Source organism: Pelobates fuscus, chromosome 12, assembly GCF_036172605.1.
Source record: "Pelobates fuscus isolate aPelFus1 chromosome 12, aPelFus1.pri, whole genome shotgun sequence".
Taxonomy (NCBI): Eukaryota; Metazoa; Chordata; class Amphibia; order Anura; family Pelobatidae; genus Pelobates; species Pelobates fuscus.
The window spans coordinates 85,764,431-85,776,487 of NC_086328.1; the positions used below are offsets into that span (position 1 = coordinate 85,764,431).

General features: G+C 42.2%; 1 protein-coding gene across 5 annotated transcripts in view; it reads right to left on the bottom strand.

The window, feature by feature from the left end:
* The window catches only part of NUDT22 (nudix hydrolase 22), a 46,611-nt gene that overhangs the window by 15,627 nt on the left and 18,927 nt on the right, over positions 1–12,057 (bottom strand). Inside the window, exons 2-3 of one of the 5 annotated variants that reach the window (XM_063438758.1) lie at positions 3,181–3,292; positions 2,926–2,977 (exon numbers count right to left, since the gene is read on the bottom strand). The gene's annotated coding sequence lies outside the window, so the exon portion shown is untranslated. The other 4 variants (XM_063438761.1, XM_063438759.1, XM_063438760.1 and 1 more) reach the window with 4 other exon arrangements.

The window sequence follows — 12,057 nt, forward strand, 5'->3', positions numbered from 1 at the left end:
TCATATTGTTAAATAGCTATTTCCCAGAGACTTCAAAGAAATAATTGCGATTGAACTGTCAGAGTTTAACTTATCTCTGATCACATAATCCAGTCCCAGGAGACCTTCAGAGAGAGAGAAATAAATTGAAGAAAAACAGGATTTTTAAGCTTTATTTTGAGTGGCTGTCTGACGATTTCAACCGGTCACAATATAGTGATTATCATGATTAGAAAATGCGTAAATAAGAATAAACTTGTTTTTGTTCTTTTTTTTTTTTTTTTAAGGACTGCTAGTAAATACACACTTTTCAGAAAATAAACACTTCCATAACACAATTGCTGCTTTACGCAAGGTTAGTTTGTGTTTACCAGTTACTGTCTGTTTAAGACTCAGGGAAGATCTACACCCATAGAACTCAGTCTATCAATCATTGGAAGCCAGAGGCACACATTTTAGGAGGCTTTTCCTGTGGATATGGCTATCAAGCAGTATTTTTAGCTAATCGGTGCCCATCCCCATACAGTTACAACTTGAAACAAGTGTAGAGCAGACTACAAAGCCCAAATATAGTTTACAAAAAATATTTTGGTTTGCAGGGCTAGCAAATACACACCTGAAACTTTAATAAAGGTGTGTTTTCCCAAAGCAATCCATTATAATTTCACACAATGCAGTGCCAATTCCCATACACCTAAAAGATCAATCGAAGTGAACGTTACATGTTCTGGCACACTGTGCAAACACATTCACATGCCAGACAAAACATACATTTTTCATTCAGTACAAAGGATTGGTTCCCACAACACACCTGAAACAGTAATCAGATCTAAGTCAAATTACTGTAATGTCAGTGCCAAAAACACTTACTACTACAGCAATGATCACAATGAGCAATGACAGACATGTTAAATCACATAACCATCTACTGCTTATCCCTACACACGCTACAGCAATCAGCCTAGCTCTGTTACACTCCATAACAATGAATTACACAATGATCAGTACCCATCCTTGCACAAATGGCTATTGTCACTGATGAAATGTCAGTTCTAAAGTATTGAACTCATACAGAACACACAATCACAATCATTACTTACATACAGGGAACAGTACACACAGTCTATCACTGGATTACTGCATTATCTAGTACCGTTGGCTTCCCGGATTACATACCTGGTTCTGTCGTGTTTCCTGTTTTGTTTCTGTAACTTTTACAATGTCTCAGTGAACAGTGACAAACCTATAAATCCTTTATACCCTTCCCCTTTCTCTCACGTCAATACTATGAGCCCAGGAATGTTACCCAGAATCCAGGTGGACCTGTTTTTGCCCTTCCCACTCTCATTGTCACTCACACCCCAGGGTGCACTCAGCCCTTTAAATTTATTCTAATGCAGGAGCCTCTTATAAAGGACGTACGTAAAAAAAAACAGACAATACGCACACAGATCAATGGATCTAAACAGCAGACAAAAACAAAATCTGCTAGTAGGCTGTAGCTAATAATAACATAATTATTATTAAAGTTATTATTAGAAGAATGTTTCTCCAAATTAGAGTATTTCTGATCAGTTTCCTTTAACAATTTGTTTTAATTCATGATGTCATACTGAAAAATATCAGACATTATAAAATATTAGCAATTGTGTTAAATATTATGAATTTTATTCACGGCAGACAACAGCAAGGGAGCCATTGGGCCAGTACTTCAATATGTATAGTAAAAGGGCTATTACTGTACAATACTAGTTAAAAGTTTCAGGCACATCTGCTTAAAATATTTTTGGAATATATTTTGATTTTAACTATAAAACGTATCTCACTTAAATCATTGTGTTTACTTTTATAAACTGATAAAAACAACTTGAATTTTTATTAAATAAATATTCACACACAACCAAATAGCACAACAGTCTAAAGCACAAGTCCTTTAAAATTCTGAAATCTATTTAATACTGTAGGTAAGGTAAGGTAGGTAACTTGTCAAACTACAAAATTTAGTTTGTACTCAAATGTTTTGGCATCCTAATGTAGTACACATACAGAGCATGCATGGCACCATAACCACAACATCAGGCTGTAGTGGTTATGGTAATGGAGTTCTCCTTTCATATATAAACCTATTCAGTGATTGCGCTGAATACCCATCCTCTGAGTTAGTTTGCTGTAAACTCGATATATTTAATTATACAGCAGACATAATTTATATCCACAGGCTGTCATGCCTTATCAATCTATCTATAACATTTTTGCTTCTTATTAAAATTGTAATGTAAAAAAAACTTCAAAGTAAAAAAAACTAAACTTTCTATAAAATCAATTTATAAAATATGTTCTGCAGCACTGTCAAAATCCAACTTTTTCTTTGGTGGGGTGGGGGTGGGAGGGGAAAGGGTTATTCACTTAAGGGAATGCTCTAAAAAAAAAAAAGAAAGGTTTTGAACTAATATAAAAAAAAACTACCTGTAAACCAGCACTGATATAGTCAGGAGTTAAATCTTTGGTCCAATCCAATTTGTCTCATAGAAAAACACTGCTGACCTATTGGGCATACGTGGCCATCGCCACAATACACCAATCCAATGTTTCTCATAGAGAAACAATGAATACAATAAAAAGCCTTAGCTGCTTTGGCATCACCATACTGTGGGCAATGATGACAAAAACAAAGATATTTGAAAATTGAAGGATGTAACGAGGAAGAAGCTCTAGTGCCCATCTGACTGACAGCCACTAGAGGCGGTTTTTTAGCCAAATGTAAACATTTGCATATCTCAAAAACTACAAACTGTGGAAAATTGGCAACATAATTTATGGTATAATCTCACACATCGTGTGATTTACCAGCAGTATATACTGTTATAGAAGGTTTTAGAAGATAAACTAGATGCTTTGTAAATTATATATGTAATGATTTGTAACACAGTGTAATAAATGGCCCACCTTTTTCTATATTTTTAAGTCTGCTTAGCAACAGATGTTGAACAAACCCAATCTACAAAATAAACAGAAATAAACATGTTAATGAGGAAAAAATGTAATGTCCAACATTTATTTGTCACACTTTGTTCCATCTGGTGTACATTTCAGAGACGGGTGTGTCTTCGTTCTGTGTCAGTCTTCCTTCTTACGTTGAGCTTAACTGACGACAGAGAGAGGAAAGTCACACAGTGCAAGTTTGTTGCTTGCTGTTCCTACCTAAATCCTGATTAAGACGTGCTGTGTTGCCCTCGAAAATTTGATTTGGTTTCTAATCAGCCACACAGTTTTCTACTTTCATTTAAGCAGGGGTCGATGTGGATTATTGACTCTGTAGATAAAAAGGAAGGGTAATAATCGTTGTTACCAAGTTATTCTATATATTAATATTTAATTTATGAAGTTCAAATTTACCACAGCCCAGTGTTTGATTATATACATTAGATAATTAGACTAATACTTGTTAAAAGGACAACTAAAGGCACAACTAGTGGCATAAATGACAGCAATTAGAGGTGCTTCCCCTGAGAGAACCGAGTCAGACCTAGTTCTTAAACAAATGCTGCTTCTAGAGCAGCATTTGATTGGCTCAGACCGGTGCACTAGCTTATAGGGGAGCATTGGATTGGCTGAGATCATCAATCTTGATAATGTCAGCCAGTGAGGTGAAGCGGCTGCAATGTGAGAAGAAATGTAAATGAAACTCACCTTTCAAACCCTCACAGGCAGGAGACCCCTAAATAGGTAGGGGAGCACTACTGCATTAAAAATATGTTTGTATTCCTAACACTATAGTATTTATTTAGCCCTGGACTCAAGGGCCAAAAAGAAATCCATTTGTCAGGGCTTACAATGTGTTATTTGCAAATAGTCAGGTCTAAAATGTACGGTAACTTGCCAGTGCACTAGCATGCTCACCAGGGCTAAATTTCCACTCGCCTGTGGCTAGTAGAAATTTGAAACCCCGCTCCGTTGGTTTCCATTTGTAACAGAAGCATGTCATATTCGTTAGACTCTAGGCAGCTGCCTACAATAAGTTGTTTACTGTATTTCCCACATACAAAAGAGTCATCTTTCATTCTGTGAAAGTTTTATTAAAGTATGTATAGAAAACATAATTCAATGTCAATTATGTAACACTTAAAGAATGAGTAATTAAGCTAATTTTGCAAGTAAAGAATAGGTCACCAAGATAATGATATTTACTGGATTTGAGAACTTGAAAGAAAAAAAAAAGTTAAGCGTTAATGGATTACAATGACATAAGAAGAACAAAAGGTTGGTGTGGTCCTCATTAAAAGGACTTCCAGTTAAAAGCCTAGGTTTCCAACTACAGCTCCACCAGCTGTTCAAATAAAACTCACACAAATCTCTGTCCAAAATCTGATCCCAGGTATTAGTCTTCGTGTTAAAAGATACACTTGCAGGAGGTGTGCAGGCACACAGATTATATACAGAGTACATAAACGGAAAAGCTATCCAGTTGGCTTGCCATGTGCCTAAACAAAAACTGAGTGGAATCCATCACTAATGCAAGTGATCTGAACCAACCTAATGTTACAGCTAAGGGACTGAACAAAACAATGAGGTAGATTATTTGGTTTTCTCACCAAGGACAACAGAATCATATTACCTCCAGGGCTAGCAGAGATACATAGCTTGCTCTGTCTATGATCTATATAAGAGTGAATAGTTGGATGACTGACAATTTGGGTGTTTTATATTAGGGCATATGCACACTGCCCTGACCCGTCTAACACAAGAGTAAGTAAAAGTATTGGCTGTCAATTTGTATGTATGCTATCTGACATAGCAGGAAACGTCTACCCTAAGTTTTTTTATGTGCATAGTTCTCCGCCTAGCAATTAGGTTTCATGCGTTATATTTAACCCTGTACCCACTGCTAGAGCAATATAAGACCGGCTATGCTAATGCCATGCACTCTCAAAAATACTTTTCTGTTCTCACGTCTGACCATGCTAAATATCTGCTTAGGATGCCTTATCAAGTGTAATAGTTATCAAGCGTATGTGTTATCAAATCTTACTGCTACAAAAACAAAATGTACTGATTTATTAACTGCCCTGTATTGTTAACCCCTTAAGGACCAAACATGTCATGTGTCCTTAAGGGGTTAAACAATGTATGCAGATTCTCTTGCTACCGCTGTTGGGGCAGTGCAAGTGTATATGTAACCTTCAAGCACAACAAAAATAAAGAATAATAAAAAAAAAAGTATTGGCTGTGTGTGAGATAAAGGTATGGATATAATGTATATGCAATGGCTGCTATATATATATATATATATATATATATATATATAGTAGATGGTATAGTATAAGCGACAGATTAAATGTGAGAGCCATGTGGAGCTCCATATTTGGGTCCTTACATTTCCGCACTTAAATCTGCTAACGCCGAGCTTCACAGAGCTGTGCCTCGATCCACAGAAAAAGGATGAGTTCGCCTTTCTTCAAATAATTATGGCTGGGGCAGTGTGCTGGGTCAACACTTTCTCTTTGATGAAGTACCAGTGAAAGCATGAAGCACGTTAGCGTTGATACAACATAAATAAATATAAAATTAAAATGTTGTATGAACATTTGCTGGCAAATGTGCAAACATGATATATAAATTGTATTTTTATTTACTATAAATAGACATAATGTCACATGACAGGTATACCATAACTCATTCCTAAATTAAATCAATATGAGTCACATAATATTTATTAAAGGTGTTCTGTTACTGTTTATTTTTAAATGAAAGAATGCCATCAAATTTGAAACCGAGGTGTTTTGAGGTGTGTTTTCCTTAAAACGTAATACATATTAAACACAGTGTTCCCGTTGTGATTGATAAGAACTAATCAACAAAGTTCCCAAGTGACTGCAACAATGTGTGGTAAAATAAATATTAAAACAGCTCTGAAGTGAACAAATGTTTTTAAAAGGATTTGACTACTTACATGGTGGGAGGGGGTGCCAGAGCACTCCTGGTACCATAACTACTATAGCACACTTGTTGTGATTTTGTTCTTAGGTAGTCCTTAAAGGACACAATACTTTTTTTTTTTTTTTAGATGGTGCCTGGTCCCACTAATTGGATTATATCTCTATAATATCGATAATCAAATTTTTTTATATTTCAAAATCATTATAGATAATGGCAGTGGGAAAGTGAACACTCTCCCTCCCTCTAGGTAGGCCTTGAAAATTCCAAAGATAAAGTGAGGAAGTAGAGAACACTGGGCCGGTCACCACAAAAACACCATGCTTCGGCAGAGTACACAAATCATTGAAACTTTATTAGTATGAACAACACGGGCACGAGATACTGCACCACATGTGGAAGCCAAAGCCTAATATGTGTCAGACCCAGAGGTCTTTGCTCATACAACGTCATAGGTTTTCTGTACTCAGGACCTCAATGATTTGTGTACTATGCTAGATTATGTGATTTTGTGGTAATCGGCCTCTTATTTTCTTTGTATAGAGACTGTTCGCCTCTACATGGCTAGAGGCAGCAATTTTGTGAGTATCTGACATTTTTTCTTGTTAATTAAGTCCTTCTTATTTATCTTTTTTTAACATTAGTTGAGGAAGAACCTTGGGATGTATATAGTATTTATCATTATATATAGTTTAGACTGCATGATTTTTTGGAATTAGAGTCAGGGCTAAGGCCTTGATTATTTTAATTTTAGGGCAGAAATGGGATATACATGTCTCAGCTAGCCCAAGATTAGTGGGTGTTACACTCCCAGGCAGCAATTGTTTGTTGCTACCACCATTAATTCAGCCACATTCCTAAATAAGGTAACACCTCTAGTGGCGATGTGAGGTCCTTGCAGGAGAACTGCCTGGCTTGTCATGCAGTCCCCCTAGACCGTGAGCAACAAGGATTGGTGGGGTGGGTAATTTTATTTACCCAGGGGGGCTAACGATGGTTAGAGCGTACCATACCTCCCTAACATTTAAAGGGACTCTCCAGGGAGGTGATTTTACTCACATCGTTCCAGGGCCGGGAGCCTCGTGAAGCCGCGCCCCCTATTTAGTCAAAATGACGAAATAGGCGGGCGCGAGCAGGGAGCAATCAGACGCTTCCATTTGGAAGCGTCATTGCTCCCTTGTGCGCATGCGCGGCTTCGCCGCACATGCGCACATACTTCAGAGGGCGGCATTCATGCCGCTCTCTGAAGTGCTGAGCGCACTACCGCGCATGCGCGCGGCCACGAGCTGAGCGATAGCTCAGCTCGCGGTCTTTGCCCGCCCCCCTCCTCCGCTGACAGGCTGGAGAGAGAAGGCGCGCACACAGTGCCTTCTCTCTCCTGAACACGTCAGACGTATTTTAATACGTCTGACGTGTACAGGGCCTTTTTAGCGCCCTGCGTGATAGGAAGTCCCTCTAGTGGCCGCCTGAGTGACGGCCACTGGAGGTATTCCTATCAATCAATGTAAACACTGTATTTTCTCTGAAAATACAGTGTTTACATTAGATTGCCTGCAGGGAGCTATAGATAATACCTGAACAACTACATTAAGCTGTAGTTGTTCAGGCGACTATAGTGTGCCTTTAAGCTTATATTATGCAGGATTGCATGGTACATTGTAACAGTTCTCAGGTTAAAGAGCCTTCAGGGACAGGCTATAGAAACCAGAACAACTACATTAAGCGGTAGTTAAAGGAATACAACAGTGGTTAGAAATGGAACAAGTCCCTCCACCAAAGTTGTAATGGCTGTAGGATACAGTGGGGCTTAACCCCAAAACAGAATAAGGAAAGAGAGGAGGACTAAAGGATGTAAGGCTGAGGATATTCTGTGGTTAGTCCCATTATGGGTTACCGTGAGAGCTCGTGGAGTAGTCCATTGGTATGGTATTCCCGCGCGTCTCAGTTGGCTTGTGGCCTGGAGGAGTGATTTGCGCCATTGTAATGTAGGCCTTGACAGGTCCTGGTAAAAGGACAGTTCAGCTCCTTCAAACGTGTAGGGAGTTCAGCTTCTTAGTGCAGAAAGTAATGCTTGTTTGTCTTGGGCCATGGCGCAGCGGGCTATGATGTCACTCACAGAGTTTGTTGGGGCCTTTGGTGATTTAGGTAGGCGAAACATGCCATCAAAAACAAGCTTTTTGGCCTGTGACGGTGGCAGCAGTGAGGCCGTGAGTCGTCTCAGGTAGTGGAGCATCTCTGCCATGGTGACGGACTCCGGCACACCACGTATCTTCAGGTTGTTACTCCTGGAGCGGTCTTCCAGCGTGGCAATGTGTGTGGAGAAAGCTTGTTGCGTCTTTTGGACGGCTTGGATAGAGTCCTTCATTTTGGACATTTCCTGCCTTACATCTATGATGTCCTCCTCGCTTGCTCTCACTCTGTCCGTGACCACCTGTAGGTCAGCCTGTATTACTGCTATGTCTGTGGCTAGCGTCTGGTGAAATTCCATAAGGTAGTTTTTAATGTCCTGTTTGGTGGCCAGTGCTGAGAAATCAGGGAAGCCTGCAGCCAGTGTCTCTGCTACTTGTGGTGGGGTGTGTGCTGGAGGGTGGTCAGGTGTTTGGGCCTGAGGGTCGGCCTGGATCTCTTGGTACACCGGGGCCGCCATTTTGGGCTGGATTTGTCGCTGCAAAAGGGCCCCAATGTCTTGGGATTCGTTTGGTGTACCTGTGGTAGGTTTGCGGGCTGCTGTTCTGATGGTGTGTTGTCTGTGCCCCAATTCAGCTCTCCCTGGTGTGGGATGTGCCTGAAGAGATCCTCGACGTGTACAGGGGGGGTAACAGGCCGCAGCCTTTTTCCTCCGCCGGTTTTGGCCGGATTTCACTAAAAACTGCATGCACCGGGCGGCCTCCTCTCGCGGGTACTCTTGGTGATTGGGCTGGATGGGCAGTGTATCGGGTGATTTTCGGTGGATTGTGCAGAGCGCCGTCGGAGCAGCGGAAAATGGCGCCTGCTTCGTTCCGCGGCTAAGCCCCGCTCCCCATGACATTTGTTTTTGTTATATTTACTAATTCTGACTTGTAATAGCTGCGTGTATTAGCATCTGCTGCCTTTGCAAGCCCTCCCCTTTGAACCCCACCTGTACTTTCTGTGGCTGTCCAATCACAGACTTCCCAACGCAACTCAATAAGAAGTCTTTACAAGGCAGGTGCTCTGGGCACTTTTCCAAGTACTAGCAGTGCAATGTGTGAAATCCAATATTTACTCACACTGTGAGGCAATATACTTTCGAAGTTCATGGTTTATTTTTATTATAACAGCTCATTGAAGTGGTCTGGGTTCAATGTCCCATCGCCCTTAAACCTGAGCATGTAATTAATGTAGTTTTTATAAAATCACTACTACCTGGCACTATGGTTTCCCTTTAAAGGACCACTATAGTGCCAGGAAAACATACTTGTTTTCCTGGCTCTATAGGGTCCTTGGGTCCCCCTCACCCTCTGGGTCCCCCTCCCGCCGGGCTCTAGGGTGAGGAAGGGGTTAAACGCTTACCTTTTTCCAGCGCCGGGCTCCCTCGGCGCTGGGGAATCTCCTCCTTCTTCTGCCGTCATCGGCTGAATGCGCATGCGCGGCAAGAGCCGGGCACGTATTCAGCCAGTCTCATAGGAAAGCTTTCCTATGGACGCAGGCGTCTTCTCACTGTGAAAATCACAGTGAGAAGCGCGGAAGCGCCTCTAGCGGCTGTCAATGAGACAGCCACTAGAGGGTGGATTAACCCATATGTAAACATAGCAGTTTCTCTGAAACTGCTATGTTTACAGCAGGCAGGGTTAACCCTAGATGGACCTGGCACCCAGACCACTTCATTAAGCTGAAGTGGTCTGGGTGCCTATAGTGGTCATCTAAGTAAGAGGATACACTATGAAAGACAAAATAATTTCTCAGGGGGGCGGGGCCTGGCTGCTGAGCTGAGTGGATGCCTGTAGACACAGCTCCTGCTCTCACTGGCAAATAAAGCAACAAAATCACCAAACTACAGCGTGTACTCGACTCACAAGGGCCACTGAGCTACTGGTAACACCCGGGCGAATCAACGGGTAGTAAACATGCCACAATTGAAGCGAGAATCGGCAGAGTACCGTATGCGGCCTACAAGCATGGCCGGCGCAGAGGAGACGGGCGCTCCTCCGACGCCATTCACGACTGGACACTCGATATTGGGCCCTCGTTCCCCCCCCTTTGGACCGGCGGGGGTCATCCCGGTCCCCATCGATAAACCGCAGGTTCTCACTCACACCCTAACAGCCTGCAAAGACCCAGGCCCAACACAATACGGGCCTAGCATGCACGCCGCAACACGAATGGCACCTACAGATGCAGGCCATGGCGACGACATGATCAAGCGCTCCCTCCGACGCATAGACAAGGCATTCCAGCGCTTCTGGCAGCATTTGGAGCAGCGTATGGCACTGCAAGCACCAAGGCCTACGCGGGAGGTGAGGGAAGCCGAGAGGACAGGGCCGAGCGAGCCCCGCTCGGGCAGACCCCAGCCTGGAGCACACGCCACCCAGGCTCCCTGCCTACCTGGGCCGAAGGTCAAGAGGGGTAAACCCCCACAGCATTGCCCATGACGCCGGAGAACCGCCCGCCGCTGGCAGCGTGGCAATATCGTGGTCCTCCGCTGCGCCCATAAAAGGGAAGACCCGGCTGCACTGCAAGTCCGAGTCTGTGGAATACAGATGCAGACCTTCCATGAGGCCTGGGGCTGGAGCGGTAGCCGTCGCAGCTCACGAAACACCTACATGCTCATCACGCAGGACCACAGAGTGGATTACCCCATACAGCACACCAGTGGCATAGGGTGAGAAATCGCAGCCCAGCTACCAGCCTGGACACAGAACAGGATTTTGGACGCTCCCTCACTACTATAATAGACTGCACACCTAGAGTCATGAATGCCTCTTTATTTTAACTACATAGGCCTGGTCGTCTACTTTACTGGTCGTTTTATTGGCTGCCAAGCATGTCGACAACTCCATAAGCTTGCCCTAGTAGTGTTGCAGGTTCCTATGAGGATCTCTTTTTGTTTTTACCATGCAAGCAATGTGACCTAATGCTGCCTAAACCAACAGCCAGCCTAACCTGTTAAATATGCCTATCTTATACCCAGAGTGCACAATATGTCTATGCCTTACTACATAGTATCTTGCATAACACTTCTGACATCCCTATCACGCTTGTTTTACAATATACGCCGAATCTACCGAAAATGGCGCTGTTGGCAATAGCCCTACAAATGTCTGATATGTGATGGATTGCTAGCTTGTACTATTTCCTAGGCTAGGGCAACACAAACCTGCTTATAGATCGCAGACACTGTAGATAAATACCTAACATGCTCTACACATAATGCACTAAGCTTGTCTCTTCTCAAACTTGCTTTAGAATAGGAGCAGTCAGAGTAATCTTTCACCATAGCACGCTATGGCTGAGTTTAGCCCGTGTGAATATGTTTAACGTTATTAATCTGTGGCAGAATCCTGTTACTTTAATCAGAGCGCTTGACCTGTTGTGCCGTAAGCTACCAATGCCATGCTGACACGTACTGAGCGAGAGCCAGAGCTGCTCAATAATTGCTTGTAATACTATGTTTACTTGACGTTTCAAAAACAAAAAATATATGGCAGTCCTTCGAAGGAGTGTACTATGTACCATCTTGTTTTCTTCAACTTGTATATAGTTACAATGGATATGCCACGTTTGACTCATATCTCATTTCAGCCTGTTTATAAAACGCTAGCCTTAATCGACATACAAAAATAAAAAATTAGGCATTCATTTTCTGGAAATGTAATCAAACTATGCTTTCGCTGTATTAACCCTAACCTGTAAATCACCCATGCATTTCCCTTTCTTTATTCTGTACCCATCACATATGCACCAATACAAGAAAGATTGACAAAAAAATAAAATAATTTCTCCCTCAGCACCATCAGCACTCCAGATGTTATGGACTACATCTCCCATAATGCATAATGCTGGCAAAGCATCAGGGGAGATGCAGTCCACAACATCTGCAGTACCAAAGATTGCCTATCCCTGATTTAGGGAGTACAGGATCACTTAGGGAAATGCTGGGCCTAATGCATGTGTTTGTATTAATGT